Source organism: Phodopus roborovskii, unplaced genomic scaffold (assembly GCF_943737965.1).
Source record: "Phodopus roborovskii unplaced genomic scaffold, PHOROB, whole genome shotgun sequence".
Lineage (NCBI taxonomy): Eukaryota > Metazoa > Chordata > Mammalia > Rodentia > Cricetidae > Phodopus > Phodopus roborovskii.
In genome coordinates this window covers 19,683,074-19,709,145 of record NW_026126447.1, presented here as the reverse complement: position 1 = coordinate 19,709,145, position 26,072 = coordinate 19,683,074, and the positions used below count along the sequence as shown (strand labels likewise).

Genomic DNA, 26,072 nt, shown 5'->3' with positions numbered 1-26,072 from the left:
TTGGAAATATCTTAAGAGCCTGAGGTGGTTAACATCAAGGTAACAAAGTTCTCCAGACACATAAAGCAGATGCATATATGAACTCATAGTGACTGTGACAACATGCACAAGTTCTAGCCAGAGAAAATCCTGTCATAGAGGTGGGAAGGGAACTACATTATTGGCATTTTGATAGCTGCTGGGATACTCAGTTTGCTTTAATGACATGACCTCTGGTGAGCTGACCACATGCCAGGGCAAGCCTCATTCTCAAGAACAGCTGGACAGCTCAAACGAGACTCAATGGGGGAAAGAAAAGAAAATAGTAATCTCAAAACGGGGTGGAGAGAGACGGAGAACTGAGGTAGTGGTAATGTGGAGGAGTTGGGGAAGAGAGGCAAACATGTTCAAAACTTTGAAAGAGAAACTGTTAAGAAATGAAAATAAAATGAATTACTTTAATCAGTGTTTAAAATAAGGACTACCTAACAGTTAAAGTTGATTTGGGTTGATGAGAGGTTTTTTTTTTTTTTTTTTTGCTAAGTCCATTTTCAATATATCATTATTGTGACACATCTATTCACGTGTAGCTTTCTTATAAACCACTTACTTAGAAATCTAAAAATCTGATCCTGCCTCCTAAACAGTCATGATGTCATGATCAGACATAATTCTGATGCTCGAGTCTCTGTAGTATTTCAGAGTGGTTTCAGTTTTCAACATGAACCTGTTCCTGCGCACAGGTCCCCAGTTATGGTTACTCTCTAATTCTTACTGCTCCAGATCTGGGTCCGTAGTCCCATTTGGTAGCTTCTAGTCATCGAGTACACTAGGGTGTGAGGTCTTGGCTTTATACCAACTTCAGTGCAACTGAGCACAAAGGTCACACACTGCCGAGTATGCCCTTCTTCTGACTTGTCTTTTCCTAGAACAACTATGGCATTACAGAGAAGCAAACCAGGTATCCGTGCTGTGTCCCTGAGCTCCTTCATCTCATCCACGGCTAAGGGACTTCCCAAGCTTTTTTCACAGCATCAATGAAGTCAGTACCTTTGCTCAGTGTGTTAGCTAGCCTATGGTTGCTGTGGCAAACATGAACAACCTAAAAGATAAAGAGCTTTCTTTGGCTCATGGTTTGGCTGGTTGGATACACTGCTTTGGATATGAGGCCAGACATGATACCATGGGGGAGTGATGTATGGTGGAGGCTACTTAGCTCATGGTGGCCAGGAAAAAAGAAACACGGGTGCTGGAGTCTTCTAGTATCTTATTCAATTAAAAAGAAAGAGTTCACTTCTCTATACTACTTACAGGCAGTAAATGGGTCTTTATTTTATAGTGCGCCAATTTTTGGTAGTTCACACACTTAGTCCCTCCTTTCTTGCCTGTAATTGCCTCTCTTAGTGCTCTCATTTTAATGGCGATTCTCTGGTTTTACCTTCCCTTTTGTCACCACTCCATCCCAATTGTTAATTTTCACTTTACCCCACTGGGAATGTATCCCAGCATAGAGAGTTTCTGGCTGGTTGTAGCTGGACTCCAAATGAGAAACAATGAGCTAGCTGAATGGAGCCTAATTCAAACCTGCAGGTCTGTTTTTATGATGCTACTTTATCACCCTCTGCTAAGAAAAAAGGTGAAATAGGAAGTGGGATTGAATGATAAACACTGCCAATAAAACAATAGCATCAAGTCCCCTGCTCCAGAAGCATACCAAACGATCCCCGAAAGACTTCTGTGAGGCTCAAAGAGGTTTCCTCTCTGAAACACTAGTTACAGTATTTTTTAACAGGGAAAATAGAACCCAAGAGATAGTAAGTCATTTAAACCACTTCTCTCCCCTTCCCTTCAGTTAAGAAGAGCCAACTTAATATATTTTTCTTCCAATTGAGCCCAGGGGACAGTATTCACTACTGGGGGCTGATAAAAGGTGTTTAGGCATATAACCAACAGTGAAAGATAGATGGTAGGTTTCTCAGCCATCCAGGTTCATCTGAAGGATGCATATTAAACCCCTGCCCTTTTACAGAGCCTTTTGACACACATCACTTTTGAATTCAACCCCTTTAATTTTCATGTGGCAACTTATAGCTCACTATGCCTTGGGGTAGTTATAAGTAGTTCACGTCTGAGATTACACATCTGATATTTATAAAAACAGAAATACTTCAGGCAGGAAATGACAAATCTTTGGTAAGCTATTTTCAGGTCTTAAAGAAAAAAATAAAAAAACAACGAAAAAGAAAAAGGAAAAGTCAGTGATGAGCTAACCATGGAGATTAAAATGTTGCTGCCTTGCTGCATATTGAAACCAGCCCCTTCTAACAAAAATGCCAAAAGCCATTATCTACACAATTTAATACTGTGCAGCCAGTCCCTGTCGATCCCCAGTAATCTGTAGCCCTACACAACACTATACAGGATGGGGCATGAGATAATATGAGCTGATTTAATTAGACTCTGGGTTGTTGGAAAATTGTGACTCTCTAAGTCCAACTTCACTATTTTCCAATGTGTTGCAGTTGGAAAATATGACCTCAGGTGATAACATTTCCTTAACTTTTCTGTATCTCCTTTATTACATCCGAGGAGATGCAATACTGGTGGAGATGATCGTGGTGGCCAGTGGCAGTTGTGGTATGTTTTCTTTTAAAAAGTACTCAGCTTCAGCATTTGCCAGAAGGCATTGTTTAAACCCTGAGGAGACAAGGTCCCCAATGAAATCCAGCTTCTTTAACATTAAAGGTATAGATGCTTAATCATTTTCACTGCCAGGAAAAACTAGAAGAAACAAAAGGAGGGTGGGGAATGATTTCTTCACCAAGGATGGCCTGCTGTGAAACAATCAGCCTTGGTTCTACAAGCCATTCAGAATCAACCATTCCAGCAATGCATTTTTAGTTGGTAAAATGCGTGGATAAGAATCATAATTCATCAAACTAATAACTTTTTGAAAAACGTATCCTTTTAGAAATGAGGAGATGGCTAGGTGGATAAAGCCCTTATGGCACAAACATGGGGCCTGGAGTTCAGATCCCTGAACCATGGGAAAGCTTAATTTGAAGGTTTCAAATTCGTAGCCAAGTTGGAAGGATACAATGTGTCATTACTTTCTTATTTTCTTTTCTTGTAAGTGTAACATGTTCACTCCTAAGTTAGTATAAATTTTAAGCATTACAAATTTTGCTGAACTACTTGAAGGTAACTTTCTTACATGACAGTCAACTTTCAAATCATTTAATATGGATGCTCCCATGTAACACTGTTATTACATGCAAAGAAAGCTAAAGAAATTCTCCAGTACAATCTACCATGCAGCATATAAAATTCTCCCTGGTTTCTACCTATATGCTCCTTTGTTTGGTTTATAATCACTTGTTTAAAAGAAGTGCAATCTAACAGAGAGCTACATTTTGCCTTTGGCCACTATGTTCTAATCTAGAACATTCCCTATCCCTGGAGCTGTTTGATTTGATGATTCTTATCAATCTTGACTTTTTCAAGAATTTGATTATTTCCGTGCAATGTCATTTATTTTTTTTTTAATTTCCTAAGTCTTCTGTTATTATTTGGTCTAAAGACCCAAGAAAAGAAAAACATTTGGGAGGATACAATATTTCACTGAGTGGGCATTTTACATTATATACATTGCCAGGAGACACTTAACACCAGGTTGGTCCATTGTCTGTGATGTTTGGTCATTTAAGGTGGTACAAGACAGATCTCTCCACAGTGGTGTAATTAATTCATTTTTTTTCAATACATCTCTTTTTAAAACCAGATGTAGTTAAGATGCTATTGATAAGTCATGGTAGACTCAAAGAGCATAGAACTTTTTTACCTGGGGGTCTCTGCATGTGCTTGGACCATGAACCCAAACCCTCAAACTGTGTGTAAAATGTTATATGTAGACATACTTTAGGTAAAAAGGAACTTATGCAACTTCAAACAGGATGAAGACCAAAATGTGATTAATAATAATTGCAGGTGAAAGGCTTCATTAATGAATTCTACTTTAATGCCATACATTTTACCTCCTCTTTCCCAGCAGTTTTGTGCCTCTTACAGTGTGACCTTCTCAAAGATCTACTGCAATGTGCCCTTCTTTGCCACAAAGGAGTCATCATGTTGGGAAGGCAAAAGCTCTGTGACCATTATAACCATGATGTACAGCATAGAAGATGACACTTTGAAATACATTAGTAAAACCAATAGCATCATGACACATACACAGTAAAGAGGAATGGGGGAGTGACTGAATGAGAGGAAGAGGAAAAGAGCCAGATGCTATGATTTATGCTGATGCTAGAATTGATAAGAGGAAGGGAGGAATACTGCAGAAGAAAGGGGCAAGGGAGGGGGATAGAGGGGAAGAGAATGAAGAGTCTCTCTGATACAGGCAAAAGAGTGCAAGTATGACAGGCCTTTCTCCTGTGGGGATCTCATAAAACATATGCTTACTTAGCTTTCTCTTGCCATTATCCTTTCATTGGGTTGCATCATGTGACTTCATTCTGCAACATTCTGTACCATGAAGGACTTTAGAATGTGGGAGAAACCTGTACCCCAATAGCTGACTCCTGCTGGCCTGTCTAAAGAGAATTGTAGCTTGTTATATCCTTCTACCTTCTCAAAACGTCTGTGTTAGTTCCATCTTTCCAATGTCACCACCACTACCACCACCACCACATAATGAGGCAGAAACTTCATGAAGTTACATGAAAATTTGGAAACAGCTGGGAAGATGATTCCAACAAAGGTATCCGATCATGTGTGGACACAGTTGTATTGCTTCCCAGATTTGGCTACCAGAGCCTGAGCAGGATTGTAGCTCCCCTTGCTCTCTGTAACAGAACATCACTGATGTTATTTTTAGCATAGGGAACAAGAGAATAAAATAAGCACATGCAGGGAAAGCCATTCAACAGAGAACTTCCCTTTCCTTCTGTTTCCAATCTGAGAGGAAACCTGAAAGATCCAAGTTTATAAACATCCCCTGGCAAAGCACCCTACCTACCCCAGTAATAAGCTGGATTCCATTTGAACTTAAGGAAACCACTCTACATTAACCTGGGATTCAGATGACTTTGGCATGGAATTTCAGGTTGGCAATTTCAGGTATTTTGCTCATTTTGGCTCATTTATCCCCAGTAATGCCTCTGTATTTTATAATGAAAAACTCAGCACAAGTACCCTCTGTGTAAAGCCCGTGCAGCTGGATGACAACTTAGATTCATGATTTTGAGTCTGGTAACTGATTTTTCCTATTAGCTTCAAGGAAATATTTTCTCCATTATTTTAAGTTTAATATACTTTAATGACTATTACAATATGTCACCCCCTCCTCCAAACCACCCTCCAACCTGTTATTGGCTAATCAGAATCACCATATTTCCTTATTTAGCACTTGTAAATCCATCAGGGGTATAGCCTATATCAGTAACGTATGTAGTATCTAAAACTAGAACTCACACTTTGGGCAGAAGGTAATATATCTTAGATAATAACTAGGCAAAGAGAAGTTTATTTTCCCTTCATCTATGCACCAGTGGCCCCATCACAATCCCACAAAGAGGAAGTAAGATCAAGTGGCATTTGAAGTTCTCAGTATCTTGTTTTCCACATCTTTCTTTCTTCCTTCCTTCCTTCCTTCCTTCCTTCCTTCCTTCCTTTCTTTCTTTCTTTCTTTCTTTCTTTCTTTCTTTCCCTTCCCCCTTCTCTTTCCTTCCTTTTTTCTTTCTTTCTTTCTTTCTTTCTTTCATTCTTTCTTTCTTTACCTCTGTCACAACTTAAGAAGAATCATAAGTTCTGGACATTTCTCTAGAGTCAGTTTTCTCTTCAAACCTATAATGGCTCCCTCTTTTATGGTCTCTCTCTCTCTCTCTCTCTCTCTCTCTCTCTCTCTCTCTCTCTGTCTCTCTCTCTCTCCCTCCCTCCCTCCCTCTTGTCTATTCCTTCCCTGACTCAATGTCCAGAGACCTACAAGTCTGACCCCCATTAACAATTTGAGCAACAGTGGAAAGGCTACCATAAATGCCCTTCCCTGATAATGAGATTGGTGACTAACTTATCCACCATCATAGAGCCCTCATCTAGTAGCTGATGGAAACAGAAGCAGACATCCACGACCAAACACTGAGCTGAACTAGAATGGAGATGCAGAGAGGGAGGACAAGACCAGGCTACAGAAACCCACAGAGACAGCTGACCTGAACAAGGGATGGGGGGGGGGCTAATAAACCCCCAGAATGATAGCAGGGAAACCAGCATTGGACTGACTCAAACCTCCTGGATATGGGTCTTAGTTAGAAGGCCTGAGCAGTCTAAGGGACAGTGGAACCAGGGTGTATCCCTAGTGCACAAATGGACTTTGGGAGCACATCCCCCATGGAGAGATATTCCCTTAACCTAGAGACAGGAGGGAGGGCCTAGTCCCTAATGCAAATGACTTGACAGATTTTGTTAATCCCTCCTGGAAGGCATCACCCTCCCTGTGGAGGGGGGGATGGGATGGGAGGGTGGTCAGGAGGCATGAGAGGGAGAAAGGAAGGGAGGGAGAAGGAACTGGGATCAACATGTAAAATAACTTCCTCCTCACATGTAAATAATAAAAGAAACTGTAAAATCAGGGGAAAAAAAAAAAAAAAAAAAAAAAAAAAAAAAAAAAGAAGAATCATGAGTTCAATACAGCACCTCCCCGGAGTCCCAGAGCCCTTCCTGTGTGTCTTTAGACATCTTTCTCCAAGCTGGGCACTCAGAGCCTCCTGTTATCAAATGTCCTCACTGTACTGCACTGGCCCTGGCAATCTTCTAAGATGAAGACTCCCCTGTCAATTCAATTGCGTTTTCAAGATAGCCTGTCTCTAGTTTGTAAGTACACACACCTTCTCTGGAGTTAACTCTAGTATAGGTTTTCTAGATTTGGATTTATCCCACTAATGCCTGTGAGCCAAATCCAGTTTGTAGCATGTTTTTGTTTTTCAATAAAGTTTTATTGGAATGTAAGCATACTACCACTTTCTTGCATATTGTCTGTGGCTACTTTCATGTTGTAACAGTAAAGTTCAGTTGCAGGACAAAGAGGCCTAAAATAACTGCCAGGCATTGTACAGAGTTTGTTGACTCTGGTCCAGCTCATTTCTACTGCTGAGAGTGCAACCTGATCCTAGTCTCTACACATTCATCTCCACATCAGGTAAGATAGTTTAGGCTGTGTACTCTTACGACTTTTTGTAGACTGGCTAATTATTGACTCTGAGGTCAGAAAAACCTAGATTAAATGGACACACACACACACACACACACACACACACACACAAAAGTCCATTTAGTGTTCCTCTTATCTATGTGTGTTTAGACATGACCATTTTGGATTGGATAACCTATGATGGAGCTCATTCTGAAGAAGATGGATTCATTCTCTCTCTCTCTCTCTCTCTCTCTCTCTCTCTCTCTCTCTCTTTGTGTGTGTGTGTGTGTGTGTGTGTGTGTGTGTGTGTGTGTGTGTGTGTGTGCAGCTATTGATTGCTTGTTACTCTTCATCTAGTGGTAGGACATTGTGAGGCTATTTCTACAGCTCTATAGCAGAGCTTGAAGTCAGGGATGTTGCTGGCTGCCTCCAGCAGTTCCAGCCAAGGTTTCCAGCTTATTTGAAGTCATTATTCTGGATGTTTCCAGGACTATTTAGTAGGAACCAGACATACAGACAACTGTCTGAATCAGAAGATCAGGAGTCACGGAAGCCAATGTTCAATTGATAGGAAAGTTAACTACATGAGGTTAGAATTTAAGAAAATTAATTGACTGGCATTATGAGATTGTGGCCTCAAGTTTCCTTATACTGAGAAAGATTGTACCAATGAACCTGAAGATTATGTAAGATAATAAATCATGTATTTATTAGTCTGAATTTTCAGAGAAAGAAAAACAATAATATAAAGACATCAGTCCAAAGATACCCAAGATTGAGAGAGACAGACAGACAGATAGATATTTTTTTAAAAGGAATAGCCAGGTAGTCACCAATAACTATTCATTAAACACTCATATTGCCACTTCTGGGCTAGGCTGAAATAGGTGAACAGTACATTGTCAAGAGAGTTCTGATCAGGTCACCATCTGGAATGGGAGTGATCTAATGTTGAACAGAGTTGGTAGTGACAACTAGGGGTACAGGAAGATTCTTGCTTATAGTTGTGGTTACTAAGAAATGGGAAGCACCCTGATTGAGTCAAATCAATTGAAAGAGAGAAAGAGAGAATCTAGCCATTCCTTTCTTATTTACCTCACATTTGCATATAGAAAGTGACATCTTTCCTCCTTTCTATGGCACCAAGTCTTTTAGAGAATGTGTAGTTCAGCTGTATGTGAGGCTGCTATAAATTGCAAGGTGATGGCCCCCATAATCATTATAGAAGAAGAGAGCATGGAGACAAATTTTTTACATGCTCACAATAACTAAATGGCTCAGATTTCTGAAAGTAAAACAGCAAATGAAAATTTGTGGATTGAGGGAGAAGCGATACATATTGGAAATTTTAGGACTGTTAGTGCATATGCTAGAAAAAATAAACTACTGTGATCATGAAGTGAACTTAGATTAAAGGCTAAGGATAGACACAAGTCAGTTATGCTTCTGATCCAAGTTAAACCTGGCAACAAAAGCTTTTGATAGCCCAGTAATATTTATAAGGGTGTTCCCTTTCTTTTTGAAGAAAGTGATGCTGACTTTAAAATTTAGATGGACAATGCCAGACTCCCAGCCTGCCCCAGTGCCAGGCCAGGTCCCATAGTTCTAGGCTACAGATAAGTATCTAAGGATTCACCCTCCAAAATTCAGTTCCGGGATGTTACTTACAGACCCTGCCACTAGGTATCCTCACCTAAATTCCAGGTGAGTCCCACAGACTCATGTGAATAAACCACGTAAAGTTCATTTTCCCTTCATAAAATGGATTAGCTTTTTTTTTTTTTTTTTTTAAACGGCTAAAAGTGAATGAATAGAAAAAGTTATTCCAACCAAATGACAATCCAAAGGGGTCAAACAAAGGTTGCAAAGGTGCCTACATCATATAAAATAAATTACAAATCAAGTAAAACTATGCCCCAAGAAAAATAAAAGGTCACTAAATAATGACAAAGGAAACACTTTATAAAGAGGATGTAATGATCATACCTAATTCTACCTAATTCTGAGAAACCATATTCACAAAACAAGTACTGCCAGATCTTAAAAGGGAAACAAATACTAATAAGATTTGATATGGAGCTTGGATACTTGACCTTCAACAACTGAAAGTGCATCGGGCAAAAATTCAACACAGCAGAAGACTTGAATAACATTCTAGATCTAAGACACCTGGAAAACATAAATAGAACATTCTATCAAATAGGAGCACACACATTCTTTTCAGGGGTATGCAGGACCAGGATTCTCCTTAGGATAGATCATAGATTTAGTCATTAAAAATAATTTGAACAAATTTAAGAGAACTGACATCACATCCCTCTTCTAGCCACAATGAAAGGAAACTGGGAAGGGGAGGAAGCTTGGAAATTCACAAATATGTGGAAATTAAACAACATACTTCTGGAGAGCCAATAAATTATTTAAGAAATTGAAAGTTAAAGTGAACATTCAATGAAGAAACAATACTAGCAATTCCAAAACTCTTTCAAAAATCTGAAGATGAGGGAATACTGCCAAGTTCATTTTATAATCTCAAAATTACCCTGAGGTCAAGTGACATTACCAGAAAAAAATTTCCAGGCTGGTAAGCGTGATGAACATAATCAACATAATCAAAATTCCCAACACAAGCATAGTGATTTAACAGTGAATCAAAGGGATCATGTGCTATAATCAAAAGAAGGATTATGGGTGCTGGGGAGATGGCTCAGACATTGAAGTATAATACATGGCATAGAAGCTTGGGTTTGAATCTCTAGCAACAATATAAAAAGCCAAGCATGGTATGTGCTTGTTTTCTCTGTACTGGGAATGTAGGAACTGAATAGTCCCTAGGCTTGTTGGTCCACCATCCCAGCTGAATTTGTGAGCTCTAAGTTCAGTGAGAGACCTGTCACAATAATAAGGAAGACACTTGACCTCTTTCTACACACATATGAACACATTGACCCACACCTGGAGGCATAAGAACACACATATAAGCACCTAAACACATACCTCATATACACATGTGAAAGGTGACATTGTCCATGACATACAAGAAGATGTCAAAACAGGAAAATCAATAAAAGTGACACATTATGTTAACACATGAATATTTAAAAGCATGTAACTCAGACACAGAGCAGAGGGGTAACTCTGTCTCGTGGGCCAAATCTAGTCCACAATTAATTCTACTGTTACTCATGAACAAAAATCTTTGTATTTAAAAAAAGTCATATGGTTATTTTTTTAAAAAAAGATTTAACAAGTTTCTTCTTTCTTTTATGTTAAAACTCTAATAATTTAGGTTTAGAAAAATGTGTCTCAATGTAAAGATGTCATGTATTTAAAAAGAATTTATCTTGTAAGTAGTCTATATCCAAAATATGTGAGTAATAAAATTCCTTAACACAACAGGCTGGCAAATAAAAAGTCTAGTGCCAGGAAGGGGCTACCTCTGTTGCAGTGACCTCCCGACATTATAGACTATTGCCAATGCTCTTAGTTAGCTTTCCAAATTTGGCAGCAAGACCCTAATCTTGAAGACACCACATGCATCAGTCACAGGCCATGGAGAAATCAAGTTGTTACTTACCTGGAAGCTTTTTACTACTGGCTAGCTTTCACAGTGATACAAGGTGCTATGCATACTAGCAGAGGAGGAAAGTAGTCATTAATTTTCCCAGCTGTGAAACTTCTAATTTACAATAAAGACAGTTTTGGCAAGGTGTGCTCAGTGATCAAAACTGGCATAAATGTCATGGAAGTAAAGAACCATTTCCTGATTTGATTTAATGCCTACTGCACAGGATGGAACCCAAAACTAGCACCATTGTCAGTGCCTAAGACCTGACAGGTCATAAGCTCTAGGGGAGAATCTACTACTACAATTCTGCTAAATGGACATAGCATTAAACCCGTTCCTAATGACTAATTGTTATACTCACAGATTAGTTCATATCTCAACAATTACCAGATGAAAGATTTTTATGCAGTGAATGGTAGTAACAGAGACTTCTCAAGGTGTGGATAATAAAAGACTGATGGAAGCTTAGCCATAAATGGGATATCTATATCACATCTCCTCTTTCCAAGGCTCAGAGATCATTGTAGAAGAAGGAGCAAAAAGATTATAAAAGCCAGGTGGTGGATGACTACAAAGAACCAGTGTTTTCTCGACACAGATGGACAGTTGCACATATGAATTCAGAGCAGTTGTGACAGCATGCTCAAGACCTACAATTTCAAGCCAAGAGTATGTGGGTGGCACAATTTTTTTTTGTTTCATTTTGTTTTTTAAAAAAAAAAGGATAGAAAATTGAGTAGGTATTAAGGCATGAATCTGGCAAGAAATCAAAACCCATTGTGTGAAATTCTCAAAACTAACAAAAGAAAATAAAAGAGAACAAAAAAAAAAAAAAAAAAAGGAAACAATTAACAAGAGCAAACCCCAATTAATTTACTTGTACAAAGGACCCAAACAGTCACTTCTCAAAAGAAGATATGTAAGTGACCAATAATTAAATGGAAATATGCTCAATATTTCTGGTTGTCACAAGATGGATTGTTAAAAAGCAATAAGTTATCATCTGATACATTTTAGGATGTCTACAGTCAAAGAAACAAAAGCTAAGAAATGTTGGATAGGTCAATGGAAGCTATGTATGTGTTTGATAGGAATGCAAAAAGCACAGTCATTATAGAAAACAATATGGAGTTTCCTTTAAAATTTAAAATTGCACTACCCTATGATCTAGCAGTTCTATGTCTGAGCTTATATAACAAACAATATGAAATCAGAGTGACGAAAAGATGTTTGCATTCACATTCATTCTGCACAGTCAAGAGACTGAAGCAACTCAAATGCCCATCAATACATACATGTATATACATATATAGTAGAAGAGTAGTCAGAAATAAACCCCATCTTGGTTAACACAGATAAACCTGGAACACATTATGCCAAAATGAAGGCACCTAGAGAGACAAATATTACATTTTTCATTTAAATGTGGAACCTTAAAAAGCTGAACTTGGAAGCACAACATAGTAGTATTATTAGGGATGAAGAGAATGGGTTGATAATCACAATGTGGAAAACTTCAGTTAGGATGACTATACTTTGTAGATCTATTACATGGGACTGTAACTGGAGTTAGTAAGATTATAAAGAGAATAAGTCTGAAATGGGTTCATCACAGAAGTATTCAGTATGTGAGGCAATGGCTATATTGATTAGCTTGATTTAATCAGTTGGTAATGTACACATTCAGTTGCCTCAGGTATCCTCAGGGGGTTAGCTCCAGGACACTCAGATTCCAACACTGGAATGTTCATTGCCCTTATATAAAACAGCATAATATTTGTATCATAACCTCTGCCCAATATGTATCACTCTGAATTATTGTAATACTCAATGAAATGCAAGCAATGCATAAATCCCTGCTGAATTATTTGGGGAATAATGGCAAGAAATATATGCTGTGCACATTTAGTACTGATATGATTTTTAAATCCTATATTGGATTATTACTATTGCTTAAATGTGGGAAGCTGAATATAAATTAAAATATCACCCTGTACATCTATCTTATTCATCAGTAATACATCCTAGAAATATGTGTTTGTATGCATAGATATGTGTGCATATGGGTATGTGTTCATGTGGGTGCATATGTGTGCACATAAGTGCACATGTTTGAGTACACATGCTTGTGAAGGCCACAGGTCAACCTCAGGTCTCAGTCCTCAGGCTTGAATTGCCAGCCAATGAGCACAAGGGAACTTCTTGTTACTGTATCTCAAACACTGGAATTATGAACATATACTACACAACACCCAATTCTTTTATGTTGGTTCTGGAGACAAAAATCAGCTCCTCATTGTTCTCTAGCATTTTGTCAACCTAGATGAACATCCTATGCTCTGTTACTTTTAAAGTAAAATTGACATGGAAAGTCAGAAGGTTAAAATAAGTTTTTAAGAAAGCAAAGGGAAAAGAATGTACCCTACATTCTGATCTGAAGACTTATTAATACATTGTTATCAATACCCTAGTTTTAAGAACAAGGATAGTTGGCAGACCCTGGAGGATAAGCACAGCTCTGTTCCAGGCCTTTAGATCTGAGGTGGGAAAAATTTCACCCACAAGTCCATTTGGTGCCTCTGGCATTGGGCAATAGAATACCATTATGATTCTTAGAAGCATGGTCCTGCCCAGTGACATGGCAGACTAAGAGACTCACACATAGACCCTAGGCTCCGAGGTGGAAGCAGGGTCCTGCCCAGGCACATGACAGGCTGAGTGGGACAATGAGACTCACTCAGCTCTGGGAAGACTGGCACTATTATGTTGAGCAAATATATGTTGTCGGGGGAGTATGGAGGAGGATGAGGGAAAGGAGGAAAGTGGGGGGGGGACAGACAGACAGACTGATTGACTGACCAACTGACTGAATGATTCATGTTCTGTGGACAGAGGTGTATCTGAAGAGCTAAAAGCAGTGAGGGGGTGGGCTGATGTGTGAGGCTTCATTGCCTCCAAGGGTAATGTCTAGGCCTAGGCTACTGCTGCCAGGGCTCATGTCTGGGTTCACAGCCCTGATGCAGCCCTAGTCAGTGTTGATGTCCATGTCTCCTGATAACACCAAAGGCCTAGCATATAGGGCTATTCAGATTTGGCCCAACCCCTCACTGGCCCTAACACTAAGGAGAACTGGTTCTACCCCTCACTGGCTGAAGCACTCAGAGGAGAGGGACCTACATCTCACCTGGGCAGCATAATAGAGGTGACCCTATTCACACTACCCAGGCCAAGAACCACAGTTTTGAGTAGGCCCACTCCTAACATCCACCTCCTCTGTTATCTGCTGGACCATGTTAAAGGGACAATCCTGCAGACCCAAAGCTTCAGGATCTCCATGACACAGGGCAACAGCAGGAAATCCAAGAGGAGTTCCAGGAGGGCCCAGCATCAGTAGTGTAGCAGAAACCAGAGGCCTCGACTAGACAGATGACTCTACAATGAACACTTGCAAATAATGACACAGGGAAAAAAGGGTTTACAGTGTGAGTCACTGTGTCACACAACAGCTTCCATAGTGAGATTTATTTTCCCCTTTTTATCTCTTAAATTTTACTTTATTTTATTTGGCAATGATAGGGAGATGTTGAAAGGTCAGATGGTGGCTACAAAGGGCTGGGCAAATGAATGGGATCCAGATGCATGATGTGAAAGACACAAAGAATAAGTTTAAAAAATTTAAAAAGAACAAGGATAATTTCAGTTTTCTTAGCAGCTGGATAATATTCCATTGTGTAAATGTACCACACTTTCATTCTCCATTCATCAGTTGATGAGCTTTTAGACAGTTTTTCTGTCTATTATGAAGTAGGTAATGAACATGGAGACCTCTGTAGTGAGATGTAGAATCTTTTGTGTATATGCCCACTAGTGACATACCTGGACCATGTGATCAATTTCCAGCATTTTGAGAAAACTTCACATTGCTTTCCACAGGGGCTGTGGAAGTTTTCACTCCCACCGACAGCTAATTAATCTTTCCCTTTCCTAATGTCTACACCAGCATCTGCTGACATTAGTTTTTGATCTTGGCCATTCTGACTGAGGTAAGATGAAATCTCAAAGTAGTTTCAGTTTCCATTTCTCTGATGATAAATGTTGAATTAAAACAATATTTCTGAGCCATTTTTTTCATCTTTTGAGAACTGTATTTATTCCCATACTCCAGTTTTAAATTGGGTTTTTTTTTTGTTTTGTTTTGTTTTTTTGGTTTTTTTTTGTTTTTTTTTTGTTTGTTTTTTTTTTTTTTTTTTTTTTTGATGTTCAGGGATTTTTTTTAACCGTTTGTATATTCTAGATATTAATTTCTGCCCAATGAATAGCTATCTCTTCTCTTAAATTATGGTGTCCTTTGTTTAACAGAAGACTTTTAGTTTCAAATGATCTCATTTGCCAATTGTTGGTCTTAATGTCATATTACTTGGGTCCTGTTTAGAAAATCCTTTCTTATGCCTACAATGTCAAGTGTATTTTCCTACTTTTTCCTATAAGATTCAGGGTATAATGCAATATGGCATGGTCCTTGATCTATTTGGAGTTGAATTTCATGCAGTAAGAGACACAACGACTTTATTTAATTCTTACACATTGTGATAGTTTAAATGTAATTGACCCTCATAATCTCATAGGGAGTGGCACTATTAGAAGATATGGCTTTGTTGGAATAGTTTGGCCTTGTTGGAGTAAGTGTGCCACCATGGGGGCCAGCTTTGAGGTTTTCTATGCTCAGGACACCACCTGGAATGTCAGACCATTTCCAGTTACCTGTAAAAATGTAGGACTCTCAGCTACTTTGCCAGTACCCTGTCTGCCTGCATGTCACCATGCTTCTCTCCATGGTGATAATGGACTGAACCTCTGAACTATAAGCCACCCCAATTAAATGTTTTAGTTTTTAAGATACCATGACCATAGTGTCTCTTCACAGAATAGAAACCCTAGTTAAGCCATGCATAAAGCCACCTAGTTTGATGAGCACCATTTCTTAAGATCCTGAGGGTTTGTTTTTTTCCCTTCAGTGTATATTTTTGACATCTTTTCAAAAATCAAGTGGCCACATGGATTTTTAATTCTTATACATTTATTGATGTATCTGAGTTTTGTTGTCAGTACTATGCTGGTTTAATACTATAGCACTATTCTAATGTTTGATTTGGTATTGGAAATGTTCTTTGAAAAGTGTGTCACTATAAGATCATGTTGGAATAGCCTTTTGATTAATGCTGCTAGAAAAATTGTATACTGATATAGGTAAGAAAAACGATTCAACACTCAATTCTCACTGTAATAAATATTGGTTTGAAATTTACCATAGATTCAAGCACAAGATCATGTAGTAGTATGCTTACTTCATCTTAACATACTCATACTAGTCAAATACACTATACATGTTTTTTTTTTTCAATAGCCACAGCCATAAAACAATGTGGAGAATAAAAATCCTAGACCCTTTGGATTAAGTGAGTATTTCTTAGGGCACTTAAGTAAATGAGCCACAGGTGTTGCCACGGTGAGGGAAGTGGACGCGATCGCCGGGTGTGCAGGTCTCTCAGCTGCTAGGTGCCTTCCACAAAACAAAACAGGTGCCAAGAGGTTTTGCTGGTGGCGTTCAGACAGCAACGTTAATTCCAGGAGATGGAATTGGCCCAGAAATCTCTGCCTCAGTTATGAAGATTTTTGATGTTGCTAAAGCCCCTATTCAATGGGAAGAGCAGAATGTTACTGCCATTCAAGGACCAGGAGGAAAGTGGATGATCCCTCCAGAAGCCAAAGAGTCCATGGATAAGAACAAGATGGACTTGAAAGGCTCACTAAAGACCATCCATCTATGAATCTATTGCTCTGTAAGACATTTGACCTTTATGCCAATATCCGGCCATGTGTCTCAATTGAAGGTTATAGAACTCCTTACACGGATGTAAATATTGTGACCATCCGAGAGAACATAGAAGGGGAACACAGTGGAATTGAGCATGTGATTGTTGATGGAGTTGTACAGAGCATCAAGCTCATTACAGAAGAGGTGAGAAAACGCATTGCTGAGTTTGCCTTCGAGTACGCTACGAACAACCACCGAAGCAATGTCACAGGGTGCACAAAGCCAACATCATGCAGATGTCAGATGGACTTTTTCTGCAAAAATGCAGGGAAGTTGCAGAGAATTGTAAAGATATTAAGTTTAATGAGTTGTACCTTGATGCAGTATGTTTAAGTATGGTACAAGACCCATCCCAATGTGATGTTCTCGTCATGCCAAATTAATATGGAGACATTGTTAGTGATCTGTGTGCAGGTCTGATCGGAGGTTTTGGTGTGACTCCAAGTGGAAATATTGGAGCCAACAGTATTGCCATCTTTGAATTGGTTCATGGAAAAGCCCCGGACATTGCAGGTGAGAACATGGACAATCCCACCACCCTCCTGCTCAGCGCTATAATGATGCTGCATCACATGGAACTTTTTGACCATGCGGCCAAAATCAAGTCTGCTGCGTGTTTTGCTACAATTAAGGATGGAAAGAGCTTAACAAAAGACCTGGAAGGCAATGCAAAGTGCTCTGACTTCACATAAGAAATCTGCTGCCTAGTAAAGGACATGGATTAAAATTTCTGCAGGTGGATTTGCTGCTCTCAATCACTCCAGGATACCCTGCCATCCTCGAGAGTGCCCGATGATGGGAGATGTCATTCTGTAAATATGGTTCTCGTATTGGTTAATGAATAAAGCACTGTTGGCCAATAGGAAAGGAAGATAGGTGGCACAAGGAGACTAGGTGGAGAGAGGAAGTAGTAGGGAAGAGACTCAAGATGGAAGACGGAGAAAGCAGAATGCCAGCCCCTTTCTCCGGTAAGATGAGACCACATGGAAGTACTTATATTAATAGAAATAGGTTAATATTTAAGACAGAGCTAGCTGATAAGAAACAAGTAACTGGCCAACAAAATCATATCAAATACAGCATCTCTGTGTGTTATTTGGGGCTGGCAAAGCAGTGGGACCAGACAGGTAGGAAAAACCTACTCATTACATAATGGTGTCCAACTCGGACTGAAGAACTTCCACTTAAAACTTAACAAAAGCTTAAGAAAGGGTTTTAGAAACAAACAAAAAGGCAAGACATTTTGGTAGCAGCATTTTTCTTGGTTGGAATCTGTTTTGCGAGAGAGAAGCAGAGACTTGCGCGGCTCCTTTAAGGGAGGTTTCCTGACTCAGCATGAGCGGCAAAAACCCACAAGGCTTTTTAAAGAGCTCTGCTAACAACTGGATGGTGTGTTTGAGAGCTGGCAATGGCAATGACACATCTCCAAACCGGCAGCATGCTGCTGGATAGCAGCATAGACCAAGGCAGTGAACACAGCTCTCAGTTCTGGCTGTAAAAGTACCCACTGCCATCTTTGATAGACCATGGCTAAAACAGCTGTGGCTTTTCATTTTAGCAATGTTGTTTACTAGATAAAAGACTAGTGGCCACAAAAAAAAGATAAATATTCACAGTAAAGACAGATTCAGATTAAGAAAAACCGCTAAAGGCTTACAGTGGGTTTTAAAATATATGTAGGCTTGGGAGGGAAAAAGAATAAAATGGTTTTAAAAAGACAGAGAGTAGATGGGTGTGGTGGCTCACGCCTTTAATTCCAGCACTCAGGGAGACAGAGGCAAGCAGATATCTGTGATTTCAAAGTAAACCTGGTATACAGAGTTAATTCCAGGACAGAGAAACCCTTTCTAAAAATGGAAAAATAAAAGTTAAAGAAATAGAGTAATAAAAAAGCCACGTAAAAATGTGAAGCACAAAGAGAATCTGGATAGTGTACGGTATTATATTGTCTTTAAATTGTTTGACTGCTGAGGAAATAACAACAGCTGTTAAAAGAAATGCTGCTGGATTAATTCAATTTATATATTTTAAAAATGCTTTGACTCCAAAATTTAAGTCTAAGGACAGGTTACTGGGGAAAAGGATTTCTATTTTTGTCTCCACAGAAAATGAAAAGCTGTGGATTCCTTCCAGAATAACATGGTTTGATCAAGCCAGACCCACTGAAACAGAGTCCCAGATGATCCAACATCCAAAACAGTTGGGACAAGACAGCCTTGCGGACTACAGCCAGGACTTCTGCATCTTCTTAGGATCCCCATGACAGCGCTCCCTACCAGCAGGAAGTAGTTTGGAATGAACGACACCCAATTCCCAAATATGTTTATAAATGTTTGCTTTCATTTAAATGGGGTTGGTTATAAATGGTTAATGACCACAACTAGTATCTTTTTAAAGGTAAAAAGGGGATTCTGATACAGATATGATTACTTTTTTTTTGGAATGGACTGTCATTTGCTGATACAAATTTAAGGTCAATTTTGTGATATGTATATTTTTTCTCTTGTTTAGATATTGTATTTATATAGCTCATTTAGAAATGTAATGTATAAGTTAGTACAGATTATAGATAATCACCCATGATAGTCAAAACTTGGAGTTAAGTTAGTTAGGATTTCTAGATATACAGAGATGTATTTGAGATGAATAGGCATTCTTCAAACCTTTTAAAGACCTACAGAATATGGCATTTAAAATGGTTTAGGGTTTTTCTTGACAGTGAGACATAACTGCTTCTGGAAACACCACTGGCATCAGAAAGAAAGATGGATCTTGAAAAAACGCATTACATAGTTTGCTTTCAATATGGTAAGACTAGCCATTTGGACAAGATACTGCTCTTGTCTGGACTGTTTGACTTCATGCTATATAAACTGGACATGCAGGACCCCAAGAAATTGGCATGATGGACATTGCTACAGAGTTCTTGCTTCATGGAAGAGTCTGCCAGACAGTCTTCAGGACACAGAGAAAAGTGACTTACAAACTGCCATCACAGGTGGACAGTTTAAAGTTTTCTGCTTTGCTGAGGAGTCTGCCAGACACTATGGCCTACAGGCTGAAGATGGAACTTTACAGAAGAACTTTGGGTGACTGACCAGGCAAGTTGTTTCTTTCATTTGTAGAGTTTATATATTATCCTTCTGTGGTCTTTGATGGAGTTGAAGACAGATAGTTATGGTTATAGTTTTCCTTAGTTAGGATTAAAGATAAGTTTTAGATTCACAAAGATAGGCTAGATGATAAAATATTTAAATCTTGCTAAGTGTTAATGCACTAAATATTGTTACCTGTGATTCTTATTTGATAATTGTTGTGTGATATATTTTGCTATGCTAAGGTTAAAACCCTTCTTTGTATTTTAGACAGAAAAGAGGAGATGATGGGAGATGCCATTCTGTAAATATATTTCTCTTATTGGTTAATGAATAAAGCACTATTGGCCAATAGGAAAGCAAGATAGGTGGGACAAGGGGACAAGGTAGAGAGAGGAAGTAGTAGAGAGGAGTTCCAAGATGGAAGAGAAGAACGCTGGTCCCTCTCTCTGGTAAGATGAGACCACGTGGACATACTTAGAATTCTTAGTAATAGAAATGGGATAATAATTAAGACAGAGCTAGCCAATAAGAAACTAATAACTGGTCAACAGCATTTATGTCTAATACAGTGTCTCTGTGTGTGTTATTTGGGGCTGGCGCAGCAGTGGCTCCGTGCTGCCAGAAAAATCTTACTCGTAACAGCCCGCCATTGGTTTGTACAGAGTAGTTTTTCAAATCTGGCCTTTTCTTAACAAAACCCTTGCAACAGATGTACATGATGGCCCCAGGTCATCACTCAGAGGGTTTTCCCAAGTGCTTGTTGTATGTATTGTCTATCTGGTAAGCCTTCTTTTGTAAACTGTAAGTTCACTGTTTCATTTACCATCGTTACTCATTTTACACTTCAGGCAAAATAGTTTTTCCTCAACTGTAAATATTATACAGAATTAATAAGAGAAAATATTTAACTTTTTAACAAAAGCCCTGTTTTTTTCCTATTGTTTATGAAAAACATACTGAGACTAAACCAGGGTTTTAACAATCACACAAGATGGCATTACTCTAAGGCTAAATGGGCACAGAAGAAATTTCTTGGGAAAGTTCACAGCAAAAAAATGGCATATATTTCTTAGCAATATGAAAAATAAAGATATTTGTCCTGTACATGAATCACTATAATAAAAATGTAAGCTCTAAGAAATATATAATGAACGATTTAATTTTGTTTATAACATATAGGTAATATTTGAGTCAAAGTCCCAGATGCCCTGTGTATGCGATTGTTTTGTTACCTGGAGACTTACTTTTTGGGGGGAAAATTCTTACTTAAGGGCAGTTACTTCTCTTCACTAGACGTACTGTGAGTGAGTATCATGAGCTGTCTGAACTCCTGGACTGACTTTTCAGCTGGGCAGCCACTGTAAATCCACTCCTACAAGGCACTAGAAAGGGCCACACTCCCGTGGGTGCTGCAGCTGATACTGGAAAGGCCTGGCTCCCTGGCTTGGCTCTAGTTGAGGATCCTGGGATGCTGGCTATTGATTTATATGCCCCTTCATTTTCCCCTAGAGCACCCACAAAAGACCCCACTGTAGAGGCAAAACTGACTCAGCCCAAACTGAGACCAGTGTTACCTGCTTCTGACCATCAGTTTCCTGTCCCCATGACTCCCCATAGCCTCTGCACTGCAGCATGAAGCTACCTACCCTCTGGCCCACAGCAAATTCAAGATGTCTTCTCTCAGCCCTTGTGCTAGTTTGCAAACCTGTGGCTTTGCATAATGTACCCGGGTCACAAGGGGATTTCCTAACAACAGATATCCCCATATGGGTAATTTTTAAAGCTTTTATTCAGATTTATCATCTGTATTTTACTTTCAACTACTGCTTCCTCTGTCTTACTGGATTGTTCTAGTTACCAGTGGCTTTGGGTTCATAGTAATAAAGAATTTAAAAACTCAAAAAAAAATAAATAAAATAAAGTAAATGAGCTACAGGAATATATATATATACATATATATATATATATGTATATATATATATATGTTATGTGTATAATATACCTCAACAAACAAGATTTGCTGACAAAAATATGGCACTAAAATGTAAAAAAGGGCCAAAGGTTGAAGCTCAGAAGTAGGACATGTGCCTAGCATGTGCCAACCTCTGAATTTAGTCCTTGGCATCAAAAACTATAAGAAAAGAAAAAGAAGCCATACATTGGGAAAAAACATTTGCTAAACATACATCTGGCAAAAAACTATTTTCCAAAATACATCACAAAAGTTTAAACTTAACAATAAAAAGACAAACACATAGTTTTTTTTTTTTTTTTAAGGCACTGGAGGGAAAAACCCAATTCACTAAAGCAGATGCACATATGGCAAATACACCCAACGTGATATCCTTGGAATAACTCGGAAAAAGGCTGTGAGGCTATAAGGCAATCAGGAACCACTATTGGTGGAAAGGAAAGATGACACAGTAACTTTGAAAGCCAGTTGGGTGGATTCATCTAAAGTTCATCTCAAGACAACAGTCCTCCTCCTAAGAAAAGGAGAGCATAAATGGATAGATGTGTATACCCAAGTGTGTACTATTGGATGTATAGCAATCTTTTTATAACACTAGCAAATCAGGTCAGTAGTTGTGTGAGATTGAGATAGGTCAGGGGTGGGAAATCTTACTGTGGTTGGTGTTAATTATTATATAAATTTATCAAACTTTAGAACTGACTACTTAAAATGGATATATTTTAATGTATGTAAATTATACACTAAAAAGAGTATGAATGTGAACTAGGCAAAATTCTGTAAAGTTTAGTTTTATAAATAGCTATAAAGCAATGTGTACAATTAATAGAAGTAAGTAAATATGATAATTCACACTCCCATTTGATTCTTCCCAACTTCATTATTACAGCCAATAACTGAGTGGCCTTTTGAAATTAGTTTTTATTCGGTCTCTAAGTGCTCCCCACAGAATAGCATGGCTTCTCCACATAAAATACTCAATACAGATTCTGCCCAGATGGACAAAAGATGTATTGTCTTCAAACCACTGGCTTGGCTCTCCTATACTCAACTTTTACTTCAGATATCCAAGCTTAAAAGCAACCAGATGAAGTTTTATGGAATTTTCAAAAGGGGGAGGGGGGAGAAGACAACGATGAAGAAGAAGTAATGAAAACAACTTTTGCTCATGGGAGGAAGTTTCCTGTGCCAAATCTTAGTTCAGAATGATCTTTTATTGGCCAAATTCCAAATTCTTCCAAGTACAGACTTCTAATGGAAGTGCTGACACAAGCTCTATCGCAGCTCTTCAAACAGGGTGATACAATAAACGTGGGTGAAGCCACTCACTGTCATGTATGATACGTCCCTTCCTCAGCAACAGTCCCCCTCACTTTACTACTGTTGTTATAATAATTCGCTAAAGTAGTTGAAAATAACCACTTCCTCAAGCTTTATTTTGGCATCCTTATTATATAATACAAATTAACCTTGATGATGAAATTTTTCAGATTAGTTTTTCTGTACGTTGGCATAATAAATCTCTCCCATTTTTTTCTATCAAGTGCAAACCTTCTGTTTATTTTGCCTGTGTCTGCTGTGTTGTGAAATAACACAGACAGTGCAGAATTCTTTTGAAAACTACCAGCTCTTTCCATGAGGACACAATCAATGCCTGTAATTGAAAAGAATCTAGATGAAAAACTTACCGATCTGGGGTAAAGAAATATTAGCTCAGCATGCACATGTGTGCCTTTGTATTCTGAACTTCATGCTTTATTAACAGCTGGAAAACTCAACAAAGTTGCATTATAGCCATATGTTAATCAGAAGCTTAATGAAGGGGAGGCACTAGACATCCACTAATATAGTGTATATTTGTATAAGCTTCTCAAATAAATGATGCTTACAAATAAGAATAATGGCCTAAGTTTTCTTTCCATAACACATTGGCAATAAATGAACAAATTTCCAGAGAGTCTATCACCCTTGCTTTTGCAGTACAAGGAGTGATACCCAAACCTTCATTCAGCCTTTTGTTTGGGGATTCATCATGGATAGTCTCTCCAAGCCATCCCATCGGACAGTTAAGCAGAACTTTCAAACTACAAATTGCATGTGTGCCAGAAGGAAGCATGCCTTCCAGTTTTTCAGGAAGCATGCTTGAGATCTTCCTGCATTCAATCCATATAAAGGCTCCATGGGTCCTTATGCACCAATGACAATGGTCAAGATTTGCTAGGATAAGTCAGATACATAATACTAAGCAGTAGTAGTGACTGGTTATTCAGAATAAGGTAACAGGATATAGAGGCTTCATGTTCCATTTTGTCTCTTGAAATTTAGGTCACATCCTAGGGACTGGATAGGGCTTACCACATGGTTGGCATTATACATGCTCTAAATCTGGTTTCAACTTACAGGTGCGATCAACACATAAAAACTGTCATCCTAATGCTACCACACTTGACACCCCCACTCCTAAAATAAGAATGATGCCAAGGACCGCATTAGTTGAAAATATATTGTCAATTTGGAAGATGGCTATAATGGGAAGGGATGATGCAGAGCCAAAATTGCTAAAGCTGGTTACATTGCTCACAACCATTTTCCACTTTTCAGCTTCTCTCCTCCCCCCCAAAAAGTCTCACTTTTGTGAACATCTCAGTGGTTACTGTATCAACACAGCTCAGTGTCCAGTATGTGTCAGTATTACAGAGAGTTATACTTCACCCTGTGTTACTCTTTCCTACAAACATTCACCTATAGAGGGAATATTGCTTTTATTTCCAGTACGCTAGTCCCAGTTTTATATTTTATTTTATTATTACTTTCTATAGTATTTCTGTTTTTAAAATCATAATATAAATGCACCATTTCTCATTCCATTTCTTCCCTCCAACCCCTCTGATGCACTCCCCTTGCTCTCCTTCAAATTCATGACCTCTCTCTCTCTCTCTCTCTCTCTCTCTCTCTCATATATATATATATATATATATATATATATATATATATATCCTGCTCAGACATGTCTTATTCTTCATTCCCTTCATTGACCTTTCAAGTTAGAAAACTGACATTTACTCATTAAAATGTTATATTAAGGTAAATAGTCCCCTAGGTGGTATGTGAGACAGAGCAAAGATTGATTTTAATTGCTATTGTCTTTAGTAAAAGAGAAACCTTTTAGTGGTAAGGGTAAAGGTGATAGAGAAAAGAAAAGAGTAAGGAAAAGAGAAGAGAAAGATGGGCAGATGAGAAGAGTAAAGAGAGATGAACAACTATAAAAAGTTTAATAATATTTAGGAAAACCATCTTCCATGACAGAGTGGAGAGGAACGGGTCAGCTGTTGGGGTTCGATTTGTCTTTTTCCTTTTCTTTTTTTCCCTATCAGCTGCCTTGTTGGTACGATTCTGACTTTTCTACAGAAATTCCAAGCTTCTGGGCAGACAACAAACACCCTTCCTGAGTGTTTATTACTGCCTGTATCAGCCAAAGTGGTGCTTGCTACTGGAACAGGTTAAGTCCCTAATTCCTACTGATTTCAAATAACAGTGAATTCTCGCTCATAATTCAAACTTCTGTGCACACTCTAAGTTTGACACCTCTACCTTCCCCCTGCCTACCACCCATGGTCATTTTGAGACTTGGGCTCCTTCTGTATCATGGTCCCACTCCCTCAGAGTTTTCCTAATTTAGAATAACAGGAATATGGGGAACAGATTCATCTGCCTCTTCAGCATGTCCCAGAATGACATGGACCACTGACATTCATACTTCCTTTGTCTACAATAGTATGTTTTCTAGTTAGATACATGAAAAGTGGGAAGCAGTTTCTGACTGGGAAGCTATTTCCTCACAACTCAACCTCATGGAAAGGAATGTGAGTCTTTAATGGCATATATGGCACCTCCATTCCTCTAAATGTATATATGCTTCAGGTCTTTACATGTAAATTGTCTTGAATTTCAGGTAAAGCATACACTGTGCAGGTGGGTGAAGAGATGTCTTAGTGGTTATGAGATCATATGGCTGTTGTAGAGGACCTTAGATTAGTTCCCACCACCCATGTCAGGTATCTCTCTACTGCCTGTCACTCCAGGACTGTTGGATTTGAATACCTCTTCTGGCATCCAGGGGCATCGACACATACATGTCACACATATACAGACATATTTATGCATACATACTTTAAAATAATAAACCCTTTAAGAAAATATTAATTAAAGCAATAAGTTGATGAGATTAAGGTATTAATGTTACTAAGGCTCATATAGAAGTCATTCACTCTTAGACTATTATTATTTATATTTCTTATCTATTCATTCTTAACTATTAGCAACTAATAATTTATCAACTAGTAAAGTTTCCACCTAAGTTCTTCCAACTCTAGAAATGATATAAGGTAACA

At 38.6% G+C, this 26,072-nt stretch overlaps 1 pseudogene; it reads left to right on the top strand.

Annotated features, from left to right (window-relative positions):
* The first annotated feature begins 205 nt into the window (after positions 1-205).
* On the top strand, positions 206-17,336 carry LOC127224793 (isocitrate dehydrogenase [NAD] subunit alpha, mitochondrial-like; annotated as a pseudogene).
* The last annotated feature ends 8,736 nt before the right edge of the window (positions 17,337-26,072 follow it).